General features: G+C 40.2%; 1 long non-coding RNA gene across 3 annotated transcripts in view; it reads right to left on the bottom strand.

The window, feature by feature from the left end:
• The window catches only part of LOC149070991 (uncharacterized), a 53,425-nt gene that overhangs the window by 5,571 nt on the left and 19,914 nt on the right, over positions 1-27,940 (bottom strand). For 2 of the 3 annotated variants that reach the window (XR_016194979.1, XR_016194978.1), the window contains exon 5: positions 25,111-25,190. This is a non-coding gene — a long non-coding RNA (uncharacterized LOC149070991). Of the gene's footprint in view, positions 1-2,744; positions 3,098-25,110; positions 25,191-27,940 lie in introns of those variants that run through there. The other variant, XR_016194977.1, reaches the window with a different exon arrangement.

The raw sequence follows: 27,940 nt of genomic DNA, 5'->3' as shown, positions 1-27,940 counted from the left end.
TGGTAGTTTGAATGACGTTTATGGCAAACAGTGCAGAGGCCTTCTATCTCTAGGAGGTGCTGAGAAAACCCGGCTTCAGATACTGTATTGTAGCGTTTCTCAACCTATGGTCCGCATTCGGACCTGATAATTCAATTCCAACTGGATGGAAAATTAATCGATTGTTGTAATTGATATTATAGTAATATCCATATGGATTCACAAATAAAAATTGTGCTTTCGTACTGAGGTTGGAAATTGCGATCATGAACACGGCACATAACCAATTTGCAGCCCAAAAATGCAATTCACGACAGATTTGCCAATTACTGCAAAAAGGTGGGTGAAGAGAGTGCAGAAATAAAAGATTGGTAAATACAAATAGAAGTAAGGGGTCATTCAAGTATTACGTCAGCATCGGGGGGGGGGGGGGGGGGTTCGGATTTGCTGACTTTTGACGACAAGGTGGGGAGGGGGGGTTTGAAGATTGCTTACGTCATCAACCACCCCTTTTTGAAGATATGAAATATTCTAAGCTGCTGACGAAATTTTGCGGGGAGGGGGGGTCAGTGTCTTGCTGACTTTTGCTGACAAGGGGGGGGGGGTCAGTGTTTTGCTGACATTTGCTGACAAGGGGGGGGGGTCAAAAAATGGCAGAAAATCTGCTTACGTAATACTTGAATGGCCCCTAAACAAAAATTTGACGAATAAAAAACATTCAAATGACCCGATTACAGTTAAACCTCGTTAATGAGTCACTCTTGGGGGAGCAAAAATATGACTTGATATGCGGAGTAACTCATTAAACGAAGTAAGCCATAGCTGTGCCATTTTCTGCCCGAAGACAATAGGGACTTCCAAAAAGTGATCCGGTAAGCGGAGTGACGTGCTAACCGGGTGACGCACTAACGAGGTTTCACTGTACTGTAAAATACGAGACTTCGCCAATTGCCTTTAAAAACGTCGCCTCAAGTCATCAAAATCCCCAATTTGTAGTTAAAATTGAAACATTTGAACTCTTTCTCTCTCGATAATGTTACCCAAAATCATCATAATGACGTATAAAAACGATGTTTAAGATTGCAGTGAAAATTATTAAATTCAAATAAACGTCATTTAAAAATACGGGACAAATGTATAAAAAGAAATTCAGAACCAACTACACAAATACGGGACGCAATTGGTCCGTCGAATTGTTTCAGACATTTTACTGGTCCTTGGGAACAGAAAGGTTGAGGAAACACTGCTGTATCGCATGCATATTGCCAGTTACGTTTGACCAGCTGTTCATCTTTTTCCGTCTTCTCTTCTTCATCCACTTTTTTGCTTTCCCTCTTCATAGGCCTTCCTGGCCATTTCGTACGCCGAACAGTCGTCCCTTTATGGATGGGAATCGGCTAAATATTCTAATTGTGGATAGTGTCAATTTTTAATACGTCCTGGAATTTCACCAATTTTTAATAATCGTGAATTTTTATTAATCTCGAATTTTGATTAGTTTTTAATTATCTTGAAATTTTATTAATTTTTGATAATCCCAAAATTTCATCAATTTTTAACAATCGTGAAACTTTAATTTTTATAAATGCTGAATTATCAAAAATTTTTATGAATCCTGAATCGTATTGAATGCATTCATTTTGATATTTCATTAATACATAGTTATTTTTTCCATGAAATCTGAATTTCCATTAGTTTTGGACAAGGGCCCTCAACTATATAGGGGGGAAGGTCAGATGCTGGATCAGGAATGGCGCAAAATTTACTGTTTTTTTTTGTTTTTTTTTCGTTGAAGATTACGGCGAAGGGACGCCAAAATGGATAACGGACCCGGATGACCGAGTAAATTTCAGTCTCTAGTTGCAGCCTGATGCCATTGTTAACAGATGCGAAAATAATCGTAGGACCCTCCAAAAACGCGTTAAATAAGTTTTCTCAATTTCTTATAAATTTCATTTTTTTCCCCCATTTCAATTAACGCCAACAAGAGGGACCCCTTGGCGCACCCCCACGAAGGATATAAAACGATGGGTTTTCGGGAAAGTTTCGTTTTCGGTTACCATGACAACATAAAAGTGGGTCTTTGGAAACTCGAGAATAAAGTATACAAGGTGTCATCGGGTATCCGAAAATTTCCTCCTATTGGTACGTTTCGTTCCCGTAAATTTCGCCTTGCCCTGACCGTCAGCGACCGCGTAAAGGACCATATACCGGGTGAGTGACGATTTGAGCAGGTGAGTGTTAGCGACTGTATATACGGGTGAATGAACGACCATACAATTGATCGTGTGAGAGACCAAGTGACCGACCGTGTTAGTCTGCTTAAGTCCCTTTTGGGAACAGAGCGAGGACCATGTTCCGGTCTGGTAGTGACCGTGTTGGTGATCAAGTGAGTGACCGTGTATGAGTATGATGTGACTATGAGTGACTATGTGCGAGTGAATGATCACGAGTGCCCAAGTGAGTGACCCCATGATTGAATGACCATAAGCCTTACCAAGTGAATGAGGGAATGACCATATAAGTGACAAGGGAGTGACCGCAGGAGCGATCAAGCTGATGACTAAGAGTGACCACACTCACTTGGTGTCTCCTATTGTCACTCATATGGCCACTCGCCCAATCACTTGGTCACTCATACTGTCAGGGCAAGCGAATGTCAGAGGCGAAATGCGCTGGGGACGAAAAGCGTCAGGGACGGGATGGAGAAATTTCCGTAAACCATTATATCATCAGAAAACGAAATTAATTAATTAATTAATTACCTGGAATCTGAGCCATAGAGGGCTTCCTCGTCCGACGAACCCGAAAAGCAGACAATGCACATGCTCTTGAAGATGGACGACAATACGCGTCCTTGAGCGAATTATTCACTAGGATAATCCGAAAACTGACTTTTTGTAGTAGAAAACGAGCCGTTCTGGTGACGTCGCTGCTTCAGTCGCTCATCATCACAAAAACAAACCAGAAAGAATCCTTTCGACGTTAATTGACGCTGTAAGCGGTTCCCGAACAAAAAAGGACGCAGCGAAACACTGCACAAACACGCACTCATCCCACCTCCAACATCAACCGGTTCCTCGCACCTTTACATCAAACGATAATTCCATAAAAAAGCGACAACGAAAACACCATCACGGAGAAAAAGAGTCTGCATCATGCGGATTATCGCCAACGTTTGGCGATGAAATCGTCCCGACACATTCCTAGAGATAGATCAGTGTCTTTCAACCTTCTGACAGAAAAATAAATTAAATGTATGAAACAATTTGCGGACCGGCAAAAAAGTAAACGAAGAGAAGAGAGAGTAATTTGCGGACTAGCCAAAAATAGTTATTGGAGGCCTGTGTAAAAATATATAAATAGAAAAAAATAATAATTAGCGGACCGTCAAAAATATATAAATAAAAAAAAACCGATTTGTGATCAAGCAAAAAAACAAATTTGCAGGAGAAATAATTTTGTCGGCAAAAATGTATGAATAGGAAAAACAATTGGCAAAAATAAATAAATAGAAGAATATTAATTTGCGGACCGGCAAAATAAATAGGACGATTAATTTGCGGATCGGTAAAATATATAGGATTTATTTGTGGACCAGCAAAAATAAATAAGTAGGAGGATTGATTTGCGGACAGGCAAAAATAAATAAGTAGGAGGATTGATTTGCGGACAGGCAAAATAAATAAGGAGTAATTTGCGGACCAGAAAAAATAAATAAGTAGGAGGATTGATTTGCGGACAAGCAAAAATAAATAAGTAGGAGGATTGATTTGCGGACAAGCAAAAAGAAATAAGTAGGAGGATTGATTTGCGGACAGGCAAAAATAAATAAGGAGTAATTTGCGGACCGGCAAAAATAAATAAGTAGGAGGATAATTAGTGGGGCCGACAAAAAATAATAAATGGGAGAATTTATTTGCGGACCGGAAAAAATATAAATAAATAGGAAAAATTACAGTAATGTGCAGTTACCAGCTGACGGCAAAACAGAAATCAAAAACACATTTTATACACAGTATTTTATTTTTTTAAATCCGTAATTATTTTTGTTTTCAACAGCTATAAAGATTGGGTGAAATTCCTACGGACCAGCGGTGGAATAGCACTGTTCTAGGAGGTCGTCGTGCCCCTATATCATCCACCATTAGTGCCGGAACCTGAGAGCTGAGGCTATTTGAGCCCCCCACCCAATAAATTTTGGATGGGCCGAGCCCCCCCCCCCCAGTAATTAATGTATTATGAAATGCAACACAATCCCCCCCCCCTCTCTTCACGTCGGTGCCTCCGTCTTCCACTGCTGATTATCAAACACGCCAAGACTTTCGAATTCCCACGCCAATGGGGGGGGGGGTAGCCGCCAAATGCGGTTCCAAGTAATAATTTGCTTGCGGTGTTACGCAACTGAATAGCAACAAACTGGTATTGAGTGCAAGGGAATGAACGAGCAAACGTGAATAGTTTCGTTTTCCAGTAGGAAATCGTGTACAAGGTAATGATGATCTTGACCATCCAAATTCCAAGAAATCTCTCGCAAAGAATCCATTTCATTCGCCGCTCTCAGTTGAACCGCCACCAAAAAATATCGCATCCGGGTGATACGCCACTGTGCCTTCTTTCTCCCTCTCTCACGAATGGGATCTATACCATACCTTTTACTCTTACGGCGATGGAGTAACCTTTTGACGTTTGTTTTGCCCGGAATCCCCGGTGGGGATTGCTGTGGGGTGGGGTGGGGGACGACAGGGGGCTTCATTTCGTAAATGGACCAATGGGAATTTCGTTTCTTTCCGTTTCCTTTCGGTGGAAATGAATAGATGGCGGCCGGACTTGCTGTCTGGAGTTTTTTTGTTTTTGCTTTTGTGATGTCTCTGGTTCGAGGCAGAAACATATTTACGGGGACGGGCTATAGACCGGGGCTGCAGATTTGGGTATAGACTGTTCAAGGAAATTAATAGAATAGGAGAAGGGTGGCAAAGTTTGCAATATCCCACTGGTTAGGAGCCATTCAAGTATTACGTAAGCAGATTTTCAACCATTTTTGACCCCCCCCCCCCGTCAGCAGCTTAGAATATTTCATATCTTCAAAAAAGGGGTGGTTGATAACGTAAGCGACCTTCAAACCCCCCCCCCCCGTCATCAAAAGTCAGCAAATCCGAACCCCCCCCCCCCCCAGATGCTGACGTTACACTTGAATGACCCCTTCTGAAGCCATAAATGCGCCTTCGCTTGAAAACGAGGGACTAGGTGAATGAGTGACCAAACGAGTGATAATAATCCCCAGAGCAGGGGGTTCTCAACCTTTTCCAAGACCGCTGCCCGGTTTCGTTCATTTTTGTGAGTCAAAGGCCCGGTCAAACACACGACCAACGGGAAATGAATGAGGAAAAATGAAACGGCTAATCATTCGCGCCCCGGTATGAATGATGTCAGGGCCCGACGGTTGAGGAACACTGACCCAGAGAATTCGCAAGCACATGAGTAACCGAAAGAGTTATCGAGACAATTTCCAGGCACGTGAGAGACCAAAAGAGGGACCTGGGAATTTGCAAGCACGCGAGTGACCAAAAGAGTGACACATAGACAATTAGCAAGCACATCAGTGACCAAAAGACTGACATAGGAAATTTGCTAGCACATGGGTGCTCAAAGAGTGACCTAGAAAATATTACAAGCACGTGAGTGACTAAGAGAGTGACCTACAGAACTTTCAGGCACGTGACCGACCAAAGGACTGACAATTTGCAAGCACGTGGGTACCCAAAGAGTCACCTAGAGAATTTCCAAGCATGTGAGTGAATAAAAGAGTGACCTAGAGAATTTCCAAGCACGTGAGTGACTAAAAGAGCGACCTGGAGAGTTAGCGAGTATATGAGTGAACAAAAGAGTGACATAGCGAGAGACAAAGGTCGGTGAGCGACCATAAGAGTGACTTCGAGCGTGTGCAAGCATGTATACGACCATAAAGGTGACGTAGATCGTGTGCAAGCAACGAGGGCAAAGCGGGCTATAGCACAAGGCGGAGAATTTGAAGGCATAAGTGATCTCATGAAAATTAGACTAGAATGAGAAGAATGTGGCCCACAAATTCGTGTATTCCAAAGTCGGAAAAACTACACGGGCCTGCCGGCCGCTAGATGGAGACAAAAATTTATTTCGTGCGTGCATATGGAATTTTCGGTCTGGCAACTTTTGATAATAAGATGCATTTAGCACTGGGGACAGGAAACGACTACTTGCGGAAGTAGGATGTCTTTCCTCCACTTCCTCTCAAAATGGGAACCGTCGTTTCCAACGCTGTGAAAAGTCGCCAAAGGCGACGCAGAAACGACTCGAATCGAATGAAAAGTGCGCCAAAGGACACGGGACAACGATTACAGCTCCGTCCACGCGATAGGCCACGCCTACTATTCCGATTACCTTCACGTTGTCCTATCAGATTCCACCGTTAACGCGGATGTATTAAAAAAAATACAGCTTTGGGTCTATTTATATCAGGGATACTTAACCCATGGGTCGCGCGCGACCCAAACTTGATTCGCAGGGACTTCCGAAATGGGTCGTGGGTCAATCCACTTGCAGCCAGGGATTCCTGCGCAAAAATTCGAGTCAACAAAATAGTGTGCAAGCATGTGAATAACTAAACGAGTGAGGCTTCAACACAGGGGGTGCATCATGGGGCCCCGGGTCAAGTGGTTTTTCTGAACCCCTACCTGGTAAATTCTAGAAAATTTCAACCAGATCTCATTTTTGTGAGGCCAGGGTGGGCCAATGTGTTAAGACGGCGCTGATTCGAGGTAAGAGTGGCCAAGAATATTAGATTAGAATGCTGGAAGGCCGACAAAACCTCTATCGGCGTACCCTCAAGACCAGCGCCCGGTCGTGGGTGGCACCAGGCCCACCCGCTTCTTCCCCCCCCCCATTCCCTAGTTGCGGCACTGGTCGGCTGGGTCGGAATATTTATTATTGTGGAACCAGGGACGGGCTTGAGTATTTTGCGGCCCGCATGCAAAAAAAAAACAAAAAAAAAACAGCCTTGCGGCCCTCTAAAAGAACGGTTTCCTAATCCCCCTAGGGTCGATGAACACGCTGTTGCACCCCAGGTTTACATTGGCACCAGAGAATGACTATCAAAATGATAATCAAAATACTACTTCATAGCCATTAAGCAAAAACATTCAACAGTAAATATGGACGATAGAGCCTGCTGCCGAATGAAAAAAAAATTGAAAGTGGGCCCCTATATAGGTACTTGAAGGTAGCTGGCTGTCAGGGCTAGAGAAACAGTTATCTACCCCAGGGCCACAACTTGCCCTTTCAGCCAGGCAAGCATACTGCCTGCTCCGTGTAATTTTGAAATTTTTTTCTAAAGAATTTAGAGGTCCCCTCCCTCAGTTCCAGTACCCAGTGCACCAAATCCCTTATTGGGGGGGGGGGTCCTGTCGAAACCATAGGACAGAGGGTTCGCTGTCTGAATTTCAAGCCATTGCCTTGTTAAGAAGTCAAAATGTAATCAAAGTATTTTTACCTCGTTTTTGCGGCCCGGTGCGGTAGCAGCACCCTGTGTGGGAACGTAACTGTGAATTTAGGCACTCGGGTGCTGTCATCAACCTTCGGAAGACGAAAAACTGGCTATAGAATAAATATCGTCAATGAGTGCAATTTAGATTTTGTCAAGTCGATTACACTATTTGGCTAGATTTTTCAGAATGGGGGGTTGACCGGATTAGTAATGTTTCCCAAAGTTGGGAAGCCACAGAAAACCAACTTCAACCGACCACCACTGTGCAGCCTGCGGGAATCAGACCCGAGTTCTCTCCCATCGAGTCATGAAAAGACCCTCGGCGACAGGTTGGCGAAAGTTGGAGCCTCTTCTTCCCGTCGCCAACGGCACTGTACATCACGGAGTACATAATGTCATTTACCACAAGAGGAAAGAGGGGGGGGGAACTAATTGAAACATATTTCAGTTTGGCGGAATTTAAAAAAAGAATTCCAAGATGAAGTTTGGAATTAATTAATCCGCAGTTTCATAACAAAAAGGGAGGAGGGGCAGTAATTAAAAACAACTCAATAAGAGAAGCCATTAATTTTTAGCTTGATCGAAGTAAAAAAACAAAAAAATGGCGTCGGACTAATGGCAAAAAATCACGTAAACGCGCCATTAAGCGCCAAAACCGAGTGGAGGGTAAAAAAGAAAAAAAAAGTCAATTTCTTTATTGTTTGAAGGGGAAAAAGAAAATTTATGGACGTGTAAAAGTATTGATGATGATGATGATGCCAAAAAAGAATTAATTAATCGATTTTTAAGAGTCACTTAATTTGTCACTTTTTCGCCGGAATTTTTCAAAATTTCATAAAAAAAAACAAAACTTGCGGCTCGAAAAAAGGCCATTAATCGCGGAAAAATCGCCAAAAAAAAAATGTTTCGAAGAAATTGCCTAAGAATGGCCATGGTCATGAATCATGGGGGTGGGGCGAAGTCCCGCGACTTCAGCCGATAATCGGTCATGATAATAAGGGTCATTAGTTACCGATTAATTACAGTCGGGGACATGATTTTATGCTCAACTCGTGGCCCCCCTCACAGTCATCTGATGTGGCCCCCACCCTGACTTCAACCAAATTTTGAAAAAATGACGCATTTACAGTTCACTTAGTGATCCACGGCACAGTTCTAGAGCATTTAAGTTGCCCGTGGTACAGTATTTACGTGTCACTTAGAAAGCCTACGGTACATTCCCAGATCACGCGACTCTTTCCCAGATTATTTAAAGGACTGGCCGCACAATTCCAGAACCTTTAAGTGGCCCGCAGTGTAGTTCGCATGACTCAAGTGGCCCGCGGTACAATTCCAGAGCACTTAAACGGCCTGCAGCTCATTTCCAGATGACTTGCAGTGCTGCTGCAGATCACTCAAGCGGCCCGCGACACGTTTTCAAACCAATGAAGTGGCCCCGCACTCTCCTAAATGTTGAGCCTCCTTGTTTTAAAGTCATCATTTTGAATGGAAATCACCGAATCACAATACGAAGTCAAGCCAAACTTGGCGTTCAAATGAGGTTGAGTTTCTAATGTTGGCGGGAAGAATCGGTTGAAATCGATAAGTTCAGGAAACGTAGGATGACCATCTTTCCTCGAGCAAAATATGGGGCCATTGCGAGTTCCCACTAATAAATTTGCCGTTAAAAAGGGGGTTTTTCGGGCTATGGGTCACGACCCAAACGCGCTTCACAGGTGCTTAGGAAATTAGTCGCACGAATCCACTTACAGCCAGGGTTTCTTGAGCTTTCTTTTGTCTTTCAAACCGAGCACAACTCCGGTCTATATATCGCCATAAGCAATTTACTATCGAATGAGTTGTGCCGGAAGTATGAATGTACCTAACAGTCTGAGCGTGTATCTAGTGTTGTGTCTGATTTTTCGGTGCTGCCATCTTTATTTCAAATTGTGAATGAAGTGTAACGATTGAATATTTGTACCGTTGTGTAAGCCTGTCGAAGAACAAACGTCCCATGGGTCGCAAAGATGATCCTGTGTTGATTTTGGGTCACGACTGAAAAAGTTTTAACAGCCGCTGGGGATCACGCCCTTGATTCTGAGACGACACACAATATTCAACTAAAATCTCTCTGAATCTCACGTAATCTGGCGAGAGAATTAGGTTGCTCTTCTGATTGTGGCGAGAAAATTTTGCTGAAATTTCATCTTGCCCGCCAAGAAAAAGCGGCGAAATTGTATGCAGCAAGTGTATGGATGAAACGTTGAAAATGAAATTACTTTTTAGAATGGCTTGGGACTGTCGGACATTTCGGTGGTTCACGGAAAATTCATCGACAACAGTTTGACACGAGTCAGTGAGACGATTAAGTGAGCGAGAAGTGACCGAAGCAGTAAACGATGCAATAGTTGGTGAGTGAATGACAGAATGAGTAACCTAGTGAGTGAGCGTCATGTTGAGTGCCCCAGTGGTAGGTTGAGTGACCTAGTGAGTATGTGACCTGGTGATTGAGTGTGTGACAGAGTGAGTGACCTACGTCCGTATCCATCAACACAGTTTAAACTGCAATCGTAGGTGAAAGGATTGTAGATCGAAATGGATTGGTTAAATTAAGGATTTTAACCAGTCCGCGTCGATCGTTAATCCTCTAACCTGCGCGATTGTAGTTTGAACGGAGTTGGTGAATACGGCCGCTATAGAGTGAGTAAGCGAGTAACAGAGTGAGCGACCACGTGATTGAGTGTATAACAGAATGAGTGGCCTAGTGAGTTAATGACAAAATAAACGACCTAATAAGTGAGTGACCTAGGAAGAAAAGTGAGCGACCCAGTGAGTGAGTGATAGAATGGGCTACGTAGTGATTGACTGTGACCTGGGGAGTGAATGAGCGAGCTAGTTTTAGTGACAGGCCGATTTCGCTCATCACATTCATTAACTTACTCACTTACTAGTTCACTCGATCGTCCATTCACTCATGTCGAACTGATGCCGGTGAATTTTCCGAACACGGGCAGAAGTTCGATAATCACTCACCCTGGAATGGGTCACGTTCATTTATATTTTTCACGCCGTTTTCTATTTCTTCCAAAACTTTCCCTAGCAATTCGAAAAACCGGATGAGAGAAATCTAGCCGAGGCAAAAGGGGGGGTTTTCATAAGATAAATCGCGCCATCAATTTTGAAATGCAATTTCCTCGGCCTCACTTACACAGACTTGGACGCGATCTCATTTTGAACGTCTGAAACAGAGCTTTCGTTTGAGGTACGACAATCGTGGTGCTTGGCGGGACATTTATCCCAGAAATCGAAAGTGGCGGTGTTTCGAAAAGTCCAGTATAAAATCCAGATGCGATTTATTCTTCACCAATTCGAAACTAGTGATAGTCACATTTATATAGAAGATGATGGAAATTTCTTCTATACTATATAATAATACAAGAGCCGTCCACTAAATGCGTAAAAATTGAGGCTAAACCCAGAGGCGTATTTACATGAGGGCCTAGCCCAGGGCTGAAAATTACAGGAATGAGTAGTCAAGAAATTTATAGAATGAGAGAAGGGATGCAAAGTTTACATAGCCTACACCTATAGGCAGTGAGGGACCAGGTCGTGAGCTACCAATAGAGTGACTTGGAGCATGTGAATCACCAAAAGAGTAACTTGGAAAGCGAGAGACCAAGGCAGAAAGTGACCAAAACAGTGACCCAGACAGCATGTGAATGACAAAAAGCATGACATGAGCATGTGCAAGACTGTGCATGACAAAGAGAGTAACTTAGAGAGCGAGGGATCAAGTAAGAGTGGCCAAAAATGTGACAGAGCATGTTCACGCATGTGAATGACCAAAACAGTGGGTATCAACAAGGGTGAAGGCTAACCGGAGGGAGACCAATTTTGAGAATGAGTGGTCCAGAAAATTAGACAAGAATGGGAGGTGGCGGCGAAACCATAAATCCACGTCTGGCTGAACAGAACAATGGAGGCCGAATTTCGATTTGTACTAGGATCGATTTTGCTTTATTTTCACTCCAGAGCACCCTCTGCCCATCATATTGGCTACCTGCAAACTAATTGTCTTATATTCATCCGTAGCTCGTCGATTGATTCTAGATATCCACTTCATGGTTTGCACTTAAGAGGGTAAATATTGAAAGTTTCGGAATTTTATTCTTTGGAACCAGAGAAGAGAATCGATCGCTGCTGCTGCTTCTTCTTCTATTTGTCGATGGAATTTTCTAAGAGCATAGGAGGAGGAGAAAAGAAATCCAAATATTTTGCCTTCTTGAATATTTAATGGCGTCCTCTCTCTCCCTCTCATTCTTTCTCTCTTCCATCGATGTTTATCCTAGCATTTCTGGAGTGAGATTTTATTATTCTTATTTGGTTTCTTTTAGAGCCGTTACGAAACTAAACAACAGAATACACTGTTTACCATTAAGCAAAACAAATAGCGCCACGATTCTAATTCTAGAGACGGGGGTGAATCTTCTGTTAAAAACTTTCCATGGTCGTCGAGAAGCTCCCGGAACGAACACATCACACATGAAAACAAAGAAATGACAGAAGGTGGTCATGTATCGATTATAGTCTCGGCATATCACCCCGTATAACTTTCTACCGAACTATCCCAAGGATGGTCGACCACTGGAAGCGATAAAAAAGTGATGCGTAGTTATCTGTATTCGCAAGACTGATCCTAAAGCACAGAAAGTATTCGTTAATTTCGTTCAAACCTAGCACAACTTCGATCCATAGGCAATTTACTTCCGAGTGAGTTGAGCCGGAAGTCTGAGTATATAGTGTTGTGTCTGATTTTCAGTGCTGTCATCTATATTTCAGAAGTGAAGTGTAATGATTGAATATTTGCACCATTGTAGTCATTGCACAAGAGAACGTCGTCTGCTTCTTCTTCACCAAACACCAACTCTGGCCATATCGCTATAGTGCAATTTACTGCCATTAGTGAGATGGGTTGGAAGTGAAGGCGCTGTCTATCGGTGGTCGCCTCGAGTTCGTTAGGGAAAATATCTTATCAATATCCTCCCTCGGGTTCGAACCCGGGACCATGACAACAACCTTCACGATGGTAGACGAGCATCTTACCACCATGCCACTCAGGCACACAACGTTGTCTGCTGGAAACGATCTTGAGTGAGTGACTTCCGGTGACAGCAGCAGACAAGCGGCAAATTAGGATTTTACGTTTTGTTGTTTCTGCGCAGGTGCAGTCCGGTTGTTTACTTCTTTTCCGCAGCTCGCGTCGTTTTTTCTTCTTTTTTGTAGTCTCCCCCCTTCCTTCCATTGCTGCGTGAACATGGATGATGAAAATCTGATAATTTCCGTCTATGGGAAATCATCCATAAAAAAAATTCCGTCCTTAAAAATCATCGAATTTCACAGTGTTGGGGGCGACAAAGTTATGTCTCGCCCCCCCCCCCAAACAGAAAATCCCAGCGACCTGATTTTTGATTATCAGAATTTCTAACTAATCAATCACAGACACTAATAGTTGACGATACCTCTTGGAGACGAAATCCAACCACCAACTAGTGGTTACCGTTGAATTACCTTTTTAACCACGATCTGAACTCTGAACAATATAGCGCCAAGAAATATCACTAATTCGGCACCAAAAACTAACGAAACTATTTGTAATCACATCCTTCCTGCCACACTGTTATATGAACCGAAATCAACGTTTTTTTCTTAATTCATTTGAAATCATCGATCCATAGGCGGAGATTGACTTGGAAGTCTGGGGGGTGGGGGCACGATGATGATGATGCCAGCTCATATATACATGAGATCAGTCGACTCCACCTTTGACGCTGGGGCACCCCCCCCCCCCCTATCTCCGTCCATGCATCGATCTCGTTCATATATGGTGATTCGAAAAGTACTGAAATATCGTTTAAGGCGCCGGGAAAAATTTTAAGGACAACCGAAAAATTATGTCTCGAAATAATTTTTTCTCAAATTCTGGAAAAGTTTGTTTCGTGATTAATTCAAATAATTCCAATGTGAAATCATTGTAAGGATACTGTAATTATTTAATAATGAATTATAATTATACCAGGATGTAATTACTATAATAATAATTACAATAATGATTACAACATGGCAAACTCTTGAAGCGTTTACACGAGATTGGAATTGGGGGCAACTTGCTGAATTGGATAGAATCGTGGTTAAGAGATAGGTCGCAACGAGTTATGGTGAACGGGGAATTCTCTGGTTGGACAGACGTCACACCTTGAGGGACACTTCCTTGAGGGACGTCACAAGTGGAGTTCCTCAGGGAAGTGTCCTTGGCTCCATACTTTTTTCACTTTTTATCGATAAACTCGATCAGGGTATCGATGGGTTTACTAGCAAATTCGCAGATGATGTGAAGCTAATGGGGGTAATCGGGAATGAAAGCGATAGGGAGTTGCTCCAGACCAACTTAAACAGGATTACAGCATGGGCAAATGAATGGAGCATGACGTTTAGCGTTGATAAGTGCATAGCCGCTCATTTTGGTTCGAACAACCCACGGTTCTCTTACGAGTTGAATGGTGTCACTATCCCGGATGCAACTAGGGTCACCGATTTGGGAATTCTCATTGACGAGCGACTTAGGTTTTCTGAACTTTGTTCAGCGGTGGTCAAAAAAGCGAATAGAATATTTGGTCTCATTTTCAAAAAGGTCTCTTCGCGTTCTCCTAAAGTCATTCTTCCGCTTAGTTCGTCCTGGACTGGAGTATGCTGTAAGGTTTTGGAGACCATACCTACAGCAGGACATAGAATTGGTTGAAGGGGTGCAGAGAAGAGCTACGCGTGTCCTTGTTCGCACACGGGGCTTTAGTTACGAAGAGAGACTTCATTTTTTGAATATGTTTACATTGGATGAACGTAGGTGTCGAGGAGATATGATCGAAGTGTTCAAAATTTTCAATCGGATGGACCATGAACTTTTAGTACACCGCCAATCGACTGCTTTCACAAGGGAACACCAGTATCGATTGGTGAGGGACAATGCAAGGTTATGGTGTCGCGGGGAATTTTTCTCTAATAGGGTTGTTAATAAATGGAATAGATTACCCCCGGAGGTAGTAAATTGTAACACAATTGACACGTTTAAAAAGTAGTACGATAAACATGTTGGGGTAAATCGAGCAGCTCTATTCCATTCTTAGAATAAGACAACCATAGGTATTCTTTATGGCGTTGTATAATATTTTATCATGTGTATATATTGTTTATAATTTGTGTTAATTGCATTTTTAATTGGGTTGCTGTTTTTTTTTTTTTTTTTGAAATATATGACATCCATATTTTTATGGGCATTTTTTTATCAGCCACCTCGTTGGGCATTTTGCCTGTTGTGGCGTTGTATTTGTATTTATAATACTGTAATTATTTATTTCGGTAATCTTGAGAAATTATTTCTTTCTCAATGTATCTTGAAATTTTTTTTTTTCGATAATTATGCATTATTTTTCGATTATTATTTGTGAAATAATTTCTAACTGAAATTATAGAAAATTCGAAAATTATAAGATAGAAATTATTTCACACAATTCTCTTATTGCCACTGTTGTATTTATTTCGAAAATTCTAACTTTTGATTAATTCTAGAAAATTATTTCCCTCATTAATTTCAGAAATAATCGTCTTTCAATGTTTTCACAACCATTTCCTGAAAATGATCGGTGGCCACGGCAGACTAAATGCGGCCCCGGGAATAAATGTCGCCTGCGGGCCACGCATCGAAGACCCCCCCCCCCGGGGTTAGATAATTTTTGGTTTCCATATAATTCAATTTTCCCGCGCTTCTAACGAATCGGACGGGGATCCGATTGGTTGATGATCGAGCCAATCGGACGGACAGTTGATGAAAAGCGCGGGAAACGCCGTTGGAGTCCGTTAATTGAGAGAGGGGGAGCGCTTCCAGTGGTGTCATATACAGGGACTCCATTCGCCGATGGTGCTGCGGCTCAGTGGTCAACAACGACAACGGTTATCCTTCTAAAAGCACTCAGGTAAGTCATAATTATTATTTCTATCTAATCGGAAATTAATAAATATTTTTGTTTTAATGATAATAACTATGTTTTATTATGCTTTGAATTATCCCTTTCGATGAAAGCGATGAAAGGCAAACTGGGCCACCATGAGATCCCACCCCCATCCGGCCCCCAGGATGCAATTTTTGCTGGGCCCCCCCCCCCCGGTCAAATTTTTTACGGACCTTCTATAGCAGTGGTTCCCAACGTTCCAAGGGGGCGGTAGAAGCTACGGGTGTAACAGGATCCTATGGGTTAGATTGCGATGGGAGAAAAAAAAAAATTTCTGAAGGGGGCGACACGACCCGGGCTCTGTCCCTTCCGGGATGTAAGCCCCGTGTGGGTTGGGTCATGCTGGGGAAAAAATGATGCCAACAGCACGCGTTGTTTCCCCCTCTCAAGCAGAAAGACGGGAACCGGTGTTATCTCAGGACTGGAGCCCTGCCAGCAGCACCCCTTGTGGGGCCCTGCCCCCAACTACGCAGGGGGGAAATTTCGTCAATAATCCCTAGCGTCAGTAAGCACCCGGCCCATCATGGTCTCTGTTCTTTGCATGGGCAAACGGAGCATGTGCCCAGGGCCCGCAAATTCACAGGGCATCCCTCCCCTGCGAAATTCGCCGCCTCTTGAAGTTTAAGCATGACCCACATGCCCTTCTGCGTACGCCTCTGTGCCTCAAAGAACACTATATATATATATAGTGAAAAAAATACCCCAAAAAAATTTATATTTACACATATTTACCCCAGGGCCCCCTCGAATACTTATATGAGGAACGGAGGGGGGGTCATGTTAGAAAGGGCGGCAAATTTGAGTTATGACTGGTCTGAGAAAAACAGACTAGAATGGAAGGGTGGCAAAATTTGTGTAGCCTACAGGCGGTTAAAAACAGTGAATATCCACCACTGAGGGGGGAGGCAGGGCTGTCTTAAGAGCAACATGGGCCCCCGGGCCAAATGATTTATCTGAGGCCTTACCAGGAAAATTTTCGAAAATCTCAACCAGATCCCATTTTTATGAGGCCTTAAGATGGCACTGGGGGGGGGGGGTCAGTGAGTGACGCATACAGATTGCAATGGATGTGAGTGACCTAGAGAGCTCTGTGAGCAACCAAAAGAAACACAAGTCTTCAACGCATTTTCTGCTGGCCACATTCGGCTTTCTGAGCTTTTTTTTTTTGTTGTGGTATTATTATTATTTTATGACTGCGTAATTATCAAAAGAAATTATTTCCAAGATATATTGTGAAAGGAAATAATTTCATAATTAATGAAATAAGTAATCAAAGAACCATTTAAAGAGATCTCAGACTAGAATTAATTAATTTAATCAGTAATTAATCAAAAATGTTTACGGAAAAAAGATTATTTAAAAACTAATCTGAATTGATAATTATTAAAAGAAATAATTTCGGCATAAATTCAAGTCTTCAATAGTTTTTGTTTAACTCTGGGTCCTGCTTCTGATAGAAGATGCCACTAAATTATATGAGTTGGTGGCCCAACGGGCGTTGTGGGAAGTTTCGATTTGGTCTGCCGTGTATGAAAGGTTGAAGACTCGATGATCTAAAGCTTGTGAATGTCCAAAAGGGGTGGCCTAGAGCAGTGTTTTTCGACTGCCTGGGCCGTGAGCGCAGTTTTCATTTTTACCAATTTATCTCCCGGGAGTTAAGTGTATGATTTGGCCTTCCACTCTTAAAAAGAAACCAAATGAGCCCACTGGCCTAGAGAGAGTGTAAGCATATGAAATGAATGACGAGAAGAGTGGCCAAGAATGTTTGCAGGCACAGGAGTGATCAAAAGTTGAGAGAGTGAGTGACCCCTAGAGAGTCAGAAACCAGGTCAGTGAGAAATCAAGTGTGAGCATGAGAGCAGTGCCATCTTAACGCATGGGCCCACCCGGGCACTGCCTGAACACCTCAAGAGAAGAGGGCCTCAGAAAAATGAGAAGTAGGTGATTTTTTTGAAAATTAGTCAGGTAGGGCCTCAGAAAAATCACTTGGCCCGGGGGCCCATTATGCTCTTAAGACGGCCCTGCATGAGAGCAACCACAATAGTGACCTAGAGGGTGAAGAACCAGGACAGCAAAAATTTTTTTACTCATGCCCTCACAACTCAAGCCAACCCATAGGATCCTATATACACATATATATGTGTGCATAACTTCTACACGAACCATTCCATCTGTGGGTGTTTTGCCCACTTTGGGAAACACTAAGATGCTTACTTTTACAAAAAGTGTGAATTTTTTCTATTATCGATCAAATGCTTTGTTTGGGTTTAATTATTTAAGAGCGAGATTGATATATTAAGAGCTTGTTGAGATGTTAGCAGGGTTGGACAGCATCATGGGACCATAAGGAAAGTGATAAGGTCCAAGAATAGTTGCTATAAGCTTCGTTACATCCGATCACCCTCAATGTTTTCAAGTCCAAATATTTTGAATAATTTTTTGTCAAACAAAAATTTGTGTAATTATTCTCAAAAATCACATTGCTGGTGCTTGGGCCACTTGAGCACCCTTACACACTTCGGGAAGGGGGAGCTGAGCCCCCCCCCCCTAAATTACATATGAATATTCAATCTACTACATAACAGGGCTGGACGAATCTCCGAAAACTTAAATGCTCAATTAAAATGGTACATGCCCTGATTAGCTGGTACCAGGGTTGGCAGGTTTTTGACGCATGGCAGTTTTTGACAGTTTAAACTGTTGTTCAAACTGTCACGTCAAGAACCCTCCATCAAAAATCTCGAAGATTGCTTTTAATAAAAAAAATCCCTGTCAAAAATACACACACATTGATTGCATGCAATGTTTACAGTGACTATGTTACACAACAACAATATATGTGTATATTTTTCCATGTAAAATACACAATTTGAATAGAGCATAACATAAAAGCTGAAGGGAAAACTATGGAACTATTTGATAATCTTCAATTAAGGACGATTCCCGACCTTCCAAAATTTCTTCACCTGCTTATCATGAGCAAAATACAGTGTGTAATAAAAATATAACTTCTGTAAATGATAAAATAACTTGAATACGAAATAACTTATGTATGCGTATTTCTGTTCATAATTTTTTCCAGGTATTGAAGCAGAAAGGCCGGAGGAAAAATGCTGGATCTAGACGAGATCTTCAGGAAAGAAGGGATAGTAGGTGTAGTATTGAGGAAGAGAGGAACTTTCGGAATCCCTTGGTGAGTTATTTGCTATCAATGCCCGCATGAGCTTGAACATGAAATTAAAAACTTTTGTTTCTGCTTATTTTTATAATGCTACATTGCTGTATGAAGAAAAGCTACAGAGACTGGATTTAGGGTCAGAACGGATTCAAAATGACTTTGCTTCTACACTACTTAGGGGCCGTTCAAGTATTACATAAGTAAATTTTTAGCTATATTTTACCCCCGCCCCCCTTGTCAGCGAAATTTTGTCATCACTGCCCAATACCTCCTAATGCATATTGGTAGGATCAGAAATGTACGCGGGCAAGGGTGGTTGATGATGTAAGCGTCATCCAAACCCCCCCTTCCCCCTTGTCATCAAAAGTCAGCAAATCGGAAACCCCCTCCCCATCAATGCTGACGTAATACTTGAATGACCCCTTACGAGGATTTGAACAGACACATCAAATGGATGCCATGGGGCAGGGTTGTCAATTATTTGACTATTGAATAAATATTATCATGAAAATATATGTGAAAACTTTTAAGGGTTGCATTCACCAACATAGTTTAAACCAGGGTGACCAACAGCTAGCCCGCAGGCTGTAAGGTGATTTTTAACAACCAGGTAAAATTAGTGTATTAAATTGATTTTCTCGGGAAACGATTCGTTGTTCCGATATTTTGTATACATTTGTCCTGTTTTTTCAACGATAATTATTTGTATATATTATTTTATAATTTGTAATATTTACTAATGTCATGAACACACACAGCATTTTCATAATATAATTTATATTATGGTAATTATGGCGAAAATTATAGACATTTATCTCACATTTATTAGATCCCTATCTTTGTTTCGTGTTTTGGAATTTTAATTGCGTGATTGGATATTGTGCTTACTTCTTGCAATGCTTTTGATGACAAGTGTGTGTGTGAGAGAAAGATCCCAGTTAATCAAATTTTATTTTCCTCAGAGATATGGTCACCAGAACATTTGGATATATTTTTCCTGAAATACATCTAAGTGTGAAGGTACATTATTATTTGAACCCATCAATTACAAGAGGTGAATAAGTTTTTAAGTCCGCTTGCAGACCACCTATGCCATCGTTTCGGACCATAGGTTGAGAAACGCTGGTTTGAACTATGTCAGTGAATACCACCCTATATAAATAGGGGTTTTTAACTGTCAAATTTTCATTATGAAAATTTTTTGTTATCTGAATTACTAGTTAATTAATTTGGACAACTAGTGTGATACTGGCATTTTCATAACTGTACCACACAATTTGGGTTTGGAACCCTGTTTTATCTGAAGACATCTGTTTTTGTGTGTTGTTAAAACTGAATAAATGTAGTGGAGTAACAAGTACCTTGGGTTGTGAGCAATCCAAGTCATAGGCTTGCCTTATGAGCAGGGCTGGCTTAAGAGTGTCATAGACCCCCCCCTAGGCCAAGCGATTTTTCTGAGGCTCTCCCTTGCAAGTACATATTTTTACTCTTAAAAATTTCAACCAGATCTTATTTTTGAGAGGTGCCCATGTGGACCCATGCGTTAAGATGGCACTGATTATAAGATTAAAATGTATGAGGGGAAAAGCGAACAAAAACCTAAGAAAGTGCTTTGAATAAGTTGAACCTAACAGCGATTGCCACGATCGCTATTTGTATGCATATATATATGTTTATATGAGTACTGATATTTTAGAAATTTGAAACAAACTGAATGCATCCGTATTATTTTGAATAAAAAAATGCTTTGAGGTATGTCTCAGCATAAAAGACATTTCCGTAAAGAGATTAAACATGTATTACAGTACATTTATATATTTTTGGTTTTAAATTAAATTGCTGTATTTTTGCATGAATAAGGAACCCCCTTTTTTGCCAAAAATAGGAGGGTTTCTTATACACAGATAGCACAGTATTACCTTATAGTATCTTTTGAACTTTTTTCTGAATTTTAAGTCCAAAAAACATCAGGCAGGTTCCTTACACATGTTAAAATATGGTATATTTATGTTGTGCTTTGTTTTCAATCAAGGTTGGCAGCGATGCACCCAAAGGCTCTCACCCGCAGAGATTACATGAGTGTATGCGTGGAAGAAAAAATGTAAGTTATATTGAGATCAAAATTGTTTGTTTTCATTTAACTGTTAGAAATGTATCGTTTTAAAACATTATTGTATACATTCTCAGAAACGATTTCATTTTTTTGTATGGTACGTTTTTGCACAAGAATTTTTTTTTTTTTTTCAAACTGAGCACAACTCATGTCTACTGCACCAAACACTTATTATGGCCATGTCGCTATATTGCAGTTTACTGCCATTAATGAGATGGTTTAGAAATGAAGGTAGCCGTCTATCGGTGGTCACTTAAAGCTCGTTTGGAAAAATATCTTATCTATATCCTCCCTCGGGTTTGAACCTAGGACCATGACAGCAACCTTCAACAGTGATAGACGAGCATCTTACTACCATGCTACTATGACCATTGACAATTTTCTACCTGGTGAGTTGTGCCGGAAGTGTATGTACCTAACGGGCTGAGTGCGTATCTAGTGTTGTCTGATTTTTCAGTGCTGCCATCTATATTTCAGCAGTGAAGCCTAATGAAAACTTAATTTGTGCAAGAAAACAGTAGTTCACACCCAGTTTTTTACGACACCAGGATGTCATATGAAACCAGGTGTCACAGATGTGGTTGCCTGTAAATTGGATTAGCAAAAACATTAATTCAAATTTTTTTTATGTATGTATATATAAAGCTCCAGCAAAAAGAGGACGTTTTGATTTAGTCTTTTGTAGTCCATGTTTTATGGTTCACAGAATGTAGCCCATATATGCTGTTAACTTATATAGCCCTCGTCTGATATATGTTGACTGGTCTTTTACTGTGTTTGAGTTTCCGACCCCTGCATTTTAAACAAATAGCAAAAAAATTGTACTATTTATCAAATTCTGTCTAATATGGCCTATCGAGTGAGTCACTGTGACCATATTCAAAAAGCTTAAAAACTTGTTGCTATTAAAATTGTTATGTGCATAATAGTGCTGTCTTGTAAACTTGCAGCTCACTCTCCTAATGTGAGTGAAGTTGAAGGGTGAGCTGATTTTCTCTACTTGTTGCCCTTTTTGTTATCAGTATGCAATGTAGACAGGTCTACCTTCGCATTGGCTCACAAGAAAAGAGAACGACAACAATAAAAAAAAATGGGGGATTGGATGAGATGCTCGAGCATCTGGTTGATGATTTTACTAGCTGCATGTAATTGGAACTCACTAGACTAGATGCAATCTGCTTGATGCTCTGCTACTTCGGCTAGTAAACTCGCCAAATGGTAGTAAAATGCTAAATTGAGCCTTCGGGGATGTGGGATAGTGATTTCAATAGAGGTGCCGGATTAACAAAATCTTTGGGCTGGTCACTTCAAAAATTAACACTTTTTTTTTTGAAGGAGGAAATATAGGAATAATTCTCAGCAGTGCTTAAATACAGCATGGGTTTTGGCGAGATTAACCTGGCAATACCAGTAAGAAGGTTAAATACCCAGATACACAATGCTTAAATGTGCTTCCACGTTTAGCTTCTCGCTCTAGGAAAGAATAGAATCATGCTATGTGGTGTGGAGGACTGTATAACATTATTATAAAAGTGATTTCCTTAAAATAACAGAAGACACGATGGCACTACGTTACATTTGATCCTATGGTATAACATGGCGCTGTATGGCTGGGGATTCTACTGTATTAGTGTTCAAATTTCCTTTTTTATATGTATACAATTTCTTTACAAGCTTAGCAGAACTAACACTTCAATTCTAATTTCTACCTCAGCGGGGAGATGATGGAAATGTTCATAGTTGGAAAAGAGCTTCCAGACGGGACTCGTGGATTGTGTGCCATGTCACTGTTTTATCTGTCTAACTTGATGTGCGGCCTCGTGAGGGTACACAGCAAACAGGCTCATTTCTTGATGTGTGAGTAGAATCAAATGTTAATTTTTTAAAAATTATATTCTAAGAAAATTATATTAGTCAGACATCTAAATATTCAAGACAGTTATTGAGCAGGTTAGGAAGTTATACCCGGAATCCTATGGGTTAGATTGCGTTGGGGGACGGGGACGATGAGAGAAAAAAATTTCTGAAGAAGGGGGCGATGGGACAAAAAAGGTTAGGAAACACTGATTTAAATGGAAAGTATTGATGGTAATATATCGTTTAGTTTGTGGTGTGTTGTGTTGCGTGCATTAATTGAGTGAAAAATATTTTAGATTAAGGACATCCGAATGTTTTTCTGCAGAACTTTATTTTCCCATTCAGGGATATGATCAAAACCAGATAATGAACATATAGTAATAAATAGGGCTAAGATTTTTATGCTGTAAAAAATCTTCTAAAAATGCTCTATAAAATATGCATTTATGCTCTTAAAAAACTGAATATGAAGTGAAAAATATGTCCTAAAAAATTTTCATCCCTATCTCAAATAACATTAGTTTTAGCAAAATGATATGATAAGGAGTGTTGACGCAGTATAAACTATTTTGAACCATTACTTATTGTATGAACAGAAATTCTTTGTTAGAACAATTATTCCCAAAGAATTTACCAGAAAAAAAACTGCTGCTTCATAAGCATTGTTTAAATTGTCACCATTCCGCCAAATCAAAAAAAATATTCCATTTTTGGGGAGAAAACACAAAATTCACCGAATTAGCAAGCGTCATCAATATGCCCATTCCAAATCAACATTCCATGATCGCATGTATCTAAATATCCCGTTTCAGGCCCGACAGAGATTTTTCAGTTTGTGAGATTTGATTTTGAAAGTAATAATGACAGGTAATACGCAAGGACTTTAACCTACTGGTTGTCCACGATTGGTGATGACTTGCATGGTGTTACGGTTTTTGCAACAAGAAAATATCCCTAAAATTTCCCTTTTACCAATGAAAATATCCCTAAAATGTTTTAAAAGATTCCTTTTACACTTATTTTTGTACAAAATTTTGATCCATGTGAAAACCTCCAGAATTCTCATTCCCCAAAGTTGGCAGCTATGCTATGGGTGAAAATACCTAGCTAAGTACTGTATTTAGCTCTGGTAAAGCACAAAATTAAAAAATAAATAACTCTGTTTGATAAAAACTCTCAAAATTTTCTCATCCCCATTTACCAGTTTTAGCCAATTTCCCCCCATATGTTACCATTGACCAACACCGATTCAGATGATTAAACTAGTTACAGCCACACACCAATGTTTCTGAAGGGCTGGCAGTTTTATGCTCTAACAATTCAATGTCATTGCTGATTGGTTGAAAAACCTGAATTTCAGCCTGATTGCCACGAAACCATTCTTGAGAATGTAACACTGCAGTTGCCAGCTTGTTTTCGTCCACAAATGGTGGAAGACTGTTTTTTGATGTTTCTTGCTGTACATGCTAATATCTATCTGACCCGTGCAGTAAAAAAATGTGATTCATCTGAGAAAAGTGACCCTTTGCCAATCAGTGTAAGTCCCCAGGTTGTACTGCCATGCAAATTCTAGTCTATGTTGCCGATGGACCTTTGTCAGCATAGTTTCTGTCACCATCTGCCTGCTGCAAGGTCCTACATACAGCAAGGTTCGCTGAACTGTAAATGCTCCATTTGAACAATAGGTAGTCCAATCGGTAGCCCCACCCCCTGTTCATGGGGCAGTTAGTTGCTCCTCTGTATCATGTCAATCAGCCCGAACACATTTGCTGCATCTGCTGTTCACCTCTTTCACTTATGGCTGATAGTGCTCCACAAATTCCATGGGGCCCTTATTTTTTGAAATGCACCGCAGCAGCACACAAACAGTTCAAAAACTGCACAGTTACTGAATTACTGTCATGCTTGGCGTGGAAACCCATAACCAATCTTTTTTTATAGGTCTGATAAATTGGTCTATTTATTCATGACAACAAGAGTAAATTTTTTTTTCCCGAATGTCTACAATCCATTTTGTGTACCCACTAAATCCGCTGACAACATGTGCCATATCCCTCTGGTTATTTCGTACTGACTTCAAAAGTAGGATGCGGTCAGCCAATGTGAGTGAACAGTGTTTATATAAGCAAAAGCTCATTCTCACTGTTTGGTACGGTGCTGCGTGGTCAGTCTAAACCAAAATTTATTTGACCATTTTTGTCATACCACAGTAATTTTCTGCACGTGAGGGCTAATTAGACTGGGACATAGAATTTATTGCTGATTTTGAATTGCATCGTTTAACATTTTTGCCTTATTGCACTTCTGTGTCAGGAAAGTTTCTGACAAGACCAGAATTCAGATTGTTTATTGTGGAATCTAATAAAAAAACTATAACTTTTTTTTCAGAGCAATTCATTCATAATTTTTATTCAATACTTACAAGTGTCAAAGCCAATGTTATGGTGAATGCTGTGGATCTTTTCATCTGCATCGAGTTTGCAAATAGCCAATCTCCATTTTCTAAGGAGGATAAAATAAATTTGTGTGGTTAAAAATTGGAAACAAAATGAAAAAAAAGACATAGATGATAAAGTATTTGACAAATCTAATTTAGATAAAAAAAAAAGATAATAAATACAGTAGCAAATATACAGTGGAACTTTCGTTGAAGAGCTTAATCCATTCAGTGAACATGCTTATCATCCAAATCACTTGTATATTGAATCAAACTCCCCTATGGGAAATGATTTTAACTCTGATGATTCGTTCCACAGTCATTCATTCACATAAAAATGGCATTCAGTTAATAATGGAACACAATAAAAACAACCTGAATAATACAATAATCTTAAAATAATACAGTAAACACCGTAAATAAACGTACAATAATGTTTATAAATCAACACACTCTTAAATGTGACGAGAGAGAGTAGAGGACTACTGTTCTCTCTCTCTCATGAAAACTACCATTTTTGCCTCTTTTTTAGGATTTCTTGAAAATAGGAAATTGCATTGTGTTGTTGACCACAATTCATTGCTGACACTGCTACAGGTTTATTTGGGTGGTTCTTTTCTACAAAATTTTGCACAGTATCCCTCCCATATTTGACACATCTCCCTAATCTCATTTGAAGAAAACTTTACTCATTTCTATCTTCTTTCCCTCCACCCCCTTCCTCAGACAAGATCCCGCCCATAAGCTATTGCTGTTGCATGCAATGGTGATTCATCAGTTTGTCTGTGGTGAAACAAATGTTGTCAAACTAGTTTTTGAATGTCACTCTCAATCACTTTAAATCCCATGGTCTTTCCTGAGTATAAATTTCTTTTACTTGAACTCTCTCTCTCTCAAAGCCTTCCGATCTGGTGGCTCCTGCTCACGAGCTAGCCCTTTAAAGTCACGTTTAATAATGCAATGCAACATCTAGTTTTGTATTGTAAAGTCATGCTTGCATGTGTGTTCATTTTTCAAGTGAGGCACACTTATTGGAGACTGTACAGAAGAATATTATCCACAGTACATGTGTGGAAGAAAGTAAAAAAACCATTAGCTTCAGTTGTGATAACGTGAAACTGAATAGACGAAGCACAGAATTATTGCTTTTTATGCAAATCATCGCTCATTAACCAAGTCAAAATTTGTTTGGAATTGTTGCTCATTAATAAAACCAATCATTAACCAAATCACTCGTTAACCGAAGTTCCACTGTATTAAAAATAGAAGCAAATCTAGGCAAAAGTTAATTTGCTTCTACCTTCGCTTAGATTTGCGAAGGTTAAGTAGATACTTTTGTCAAAGAATATCTCGTTCTATATTTCTTTTGGCGCATATTCAAATGATTAATTATATCATGCATATAATTTTGTTCTTGTTTTGCTGGATTTCATTGACAGATGACATGTTCTACTTGAAACATCAAGTGAAAAAGAGGAAAGGTATCATCGAAATAGATGGGGATCCCTTTCAAATGCCACCGCCATCTTCAAGGCAGCTGTTAGTATATCATTAGTTATTCAATCATTTACTTTCTCCAGAGCAAACTAGTTCTGCGCAGGTGCTTTGTACCAGGCGAGAAGTTCTTGCCTGGTACAAAGATTTTTTTTACTCATCAATGTTTGTCGAAATTATAAACTCAACATTCATGTTTTGTGTGTTTAGGATTTCAGAAACGATTTTGGATTATGGCATTCCTGAGCTTGCCGAAGCAAGAATTCCAATATCGCCTACTGAGGATGTAGAAAGAATGGAAACTGAAGGTGAATTATCCATGTTTTTTTAACTTGTCTTTTTTGTATATATATATTTTTTTCAGAGTATCTCATTTATAATTGATTTTTTTTCAAAATTTATTATTTTTCTAATAGTGTTTTTGAGATTTCACAAGCATTTCTATATGTTTCACACATTCCTGTATGTTTGCATCAGTGATTTCTGATCCGCGGAGCAGCTATCAAGTCGTTTTGCTATAGTAATGAGGTCACAATTTTTTTATAACAAATTTCAACTATTATGCTTGCTGTTGCGGTAAAAAAATATGCTGTCGCATGGTCACATATTGAGACAGCAATATGTGACCACGAGTGCATGAGGATTGGGTCTAACTCTCTTACGCCATTGAATTTGTCCAAAGGCCTCTGAATTTTTTTAACTTGTAGGTCAGTGTCTTCAGCATTATGTATGAAATTTTGATTTCCGAATCAATTCTGTGTATGCTTAGACCCATGTGACAAATTATTGCAGGTGCTCAAGCACCTACAGCACCCTCAGTTCCAGACTGGGGGAATTGGACACTGAATTTGTCAAACTTGATACAGATAGTAAAGAAATTTGTGGATATCTAAAAGTCTTACTTGATGAGTGACAATCCCAACCCATTAAAAATCAATACCCATGTTTTATACCTTTTGATCATCACATGATGTGTGAACCAGAATACGCAGATAAAATAGGCTGATTCTTCCCGTGGGTGTTTTTGATGAGCAAGAGGTGATGGATGCAACTTCTAATTAAAGCTTCAAATTGAACGCATTAGAAATCATCTGTGGTCTGGGTTTGACCAATTATGTTCCAGTGGATAGATCACTGGATCTATCATCTATGATGATCAATATTCTATGTGAAAAGGTTAAATGGAAAAAACTGATTCTTTTATCATTTAATACACATATCTCATCTACAATCAAATTTAATAGCTTAGTTTCAAACAAAAACGATGTTACACAAATTCAAATCAGGTTTACTCGATGACTAGGCTCTCAAATAATAGTCA

This window comes from Pholcus phalangioides, unplaced genomic scaffold, assembly GCF_987345545.1.
Source record: "Pholcus phalangioides strain wild (caught in Gottingen) unplaced genomic scaffold, Ppha-v1.0 ptg000020l_1, whole genome shotgun sequence".
In the NCBI taxonomy this organism is placed as follows: Eukaryota; Metazoa; Arthropoda; class Arachnida; order Araneae; family Pholcidae; genus Pholcus; species Pholcus phalangioides.
This window is presented reverse-complemented; position numbering and strand designations above follow the sequence as displayed.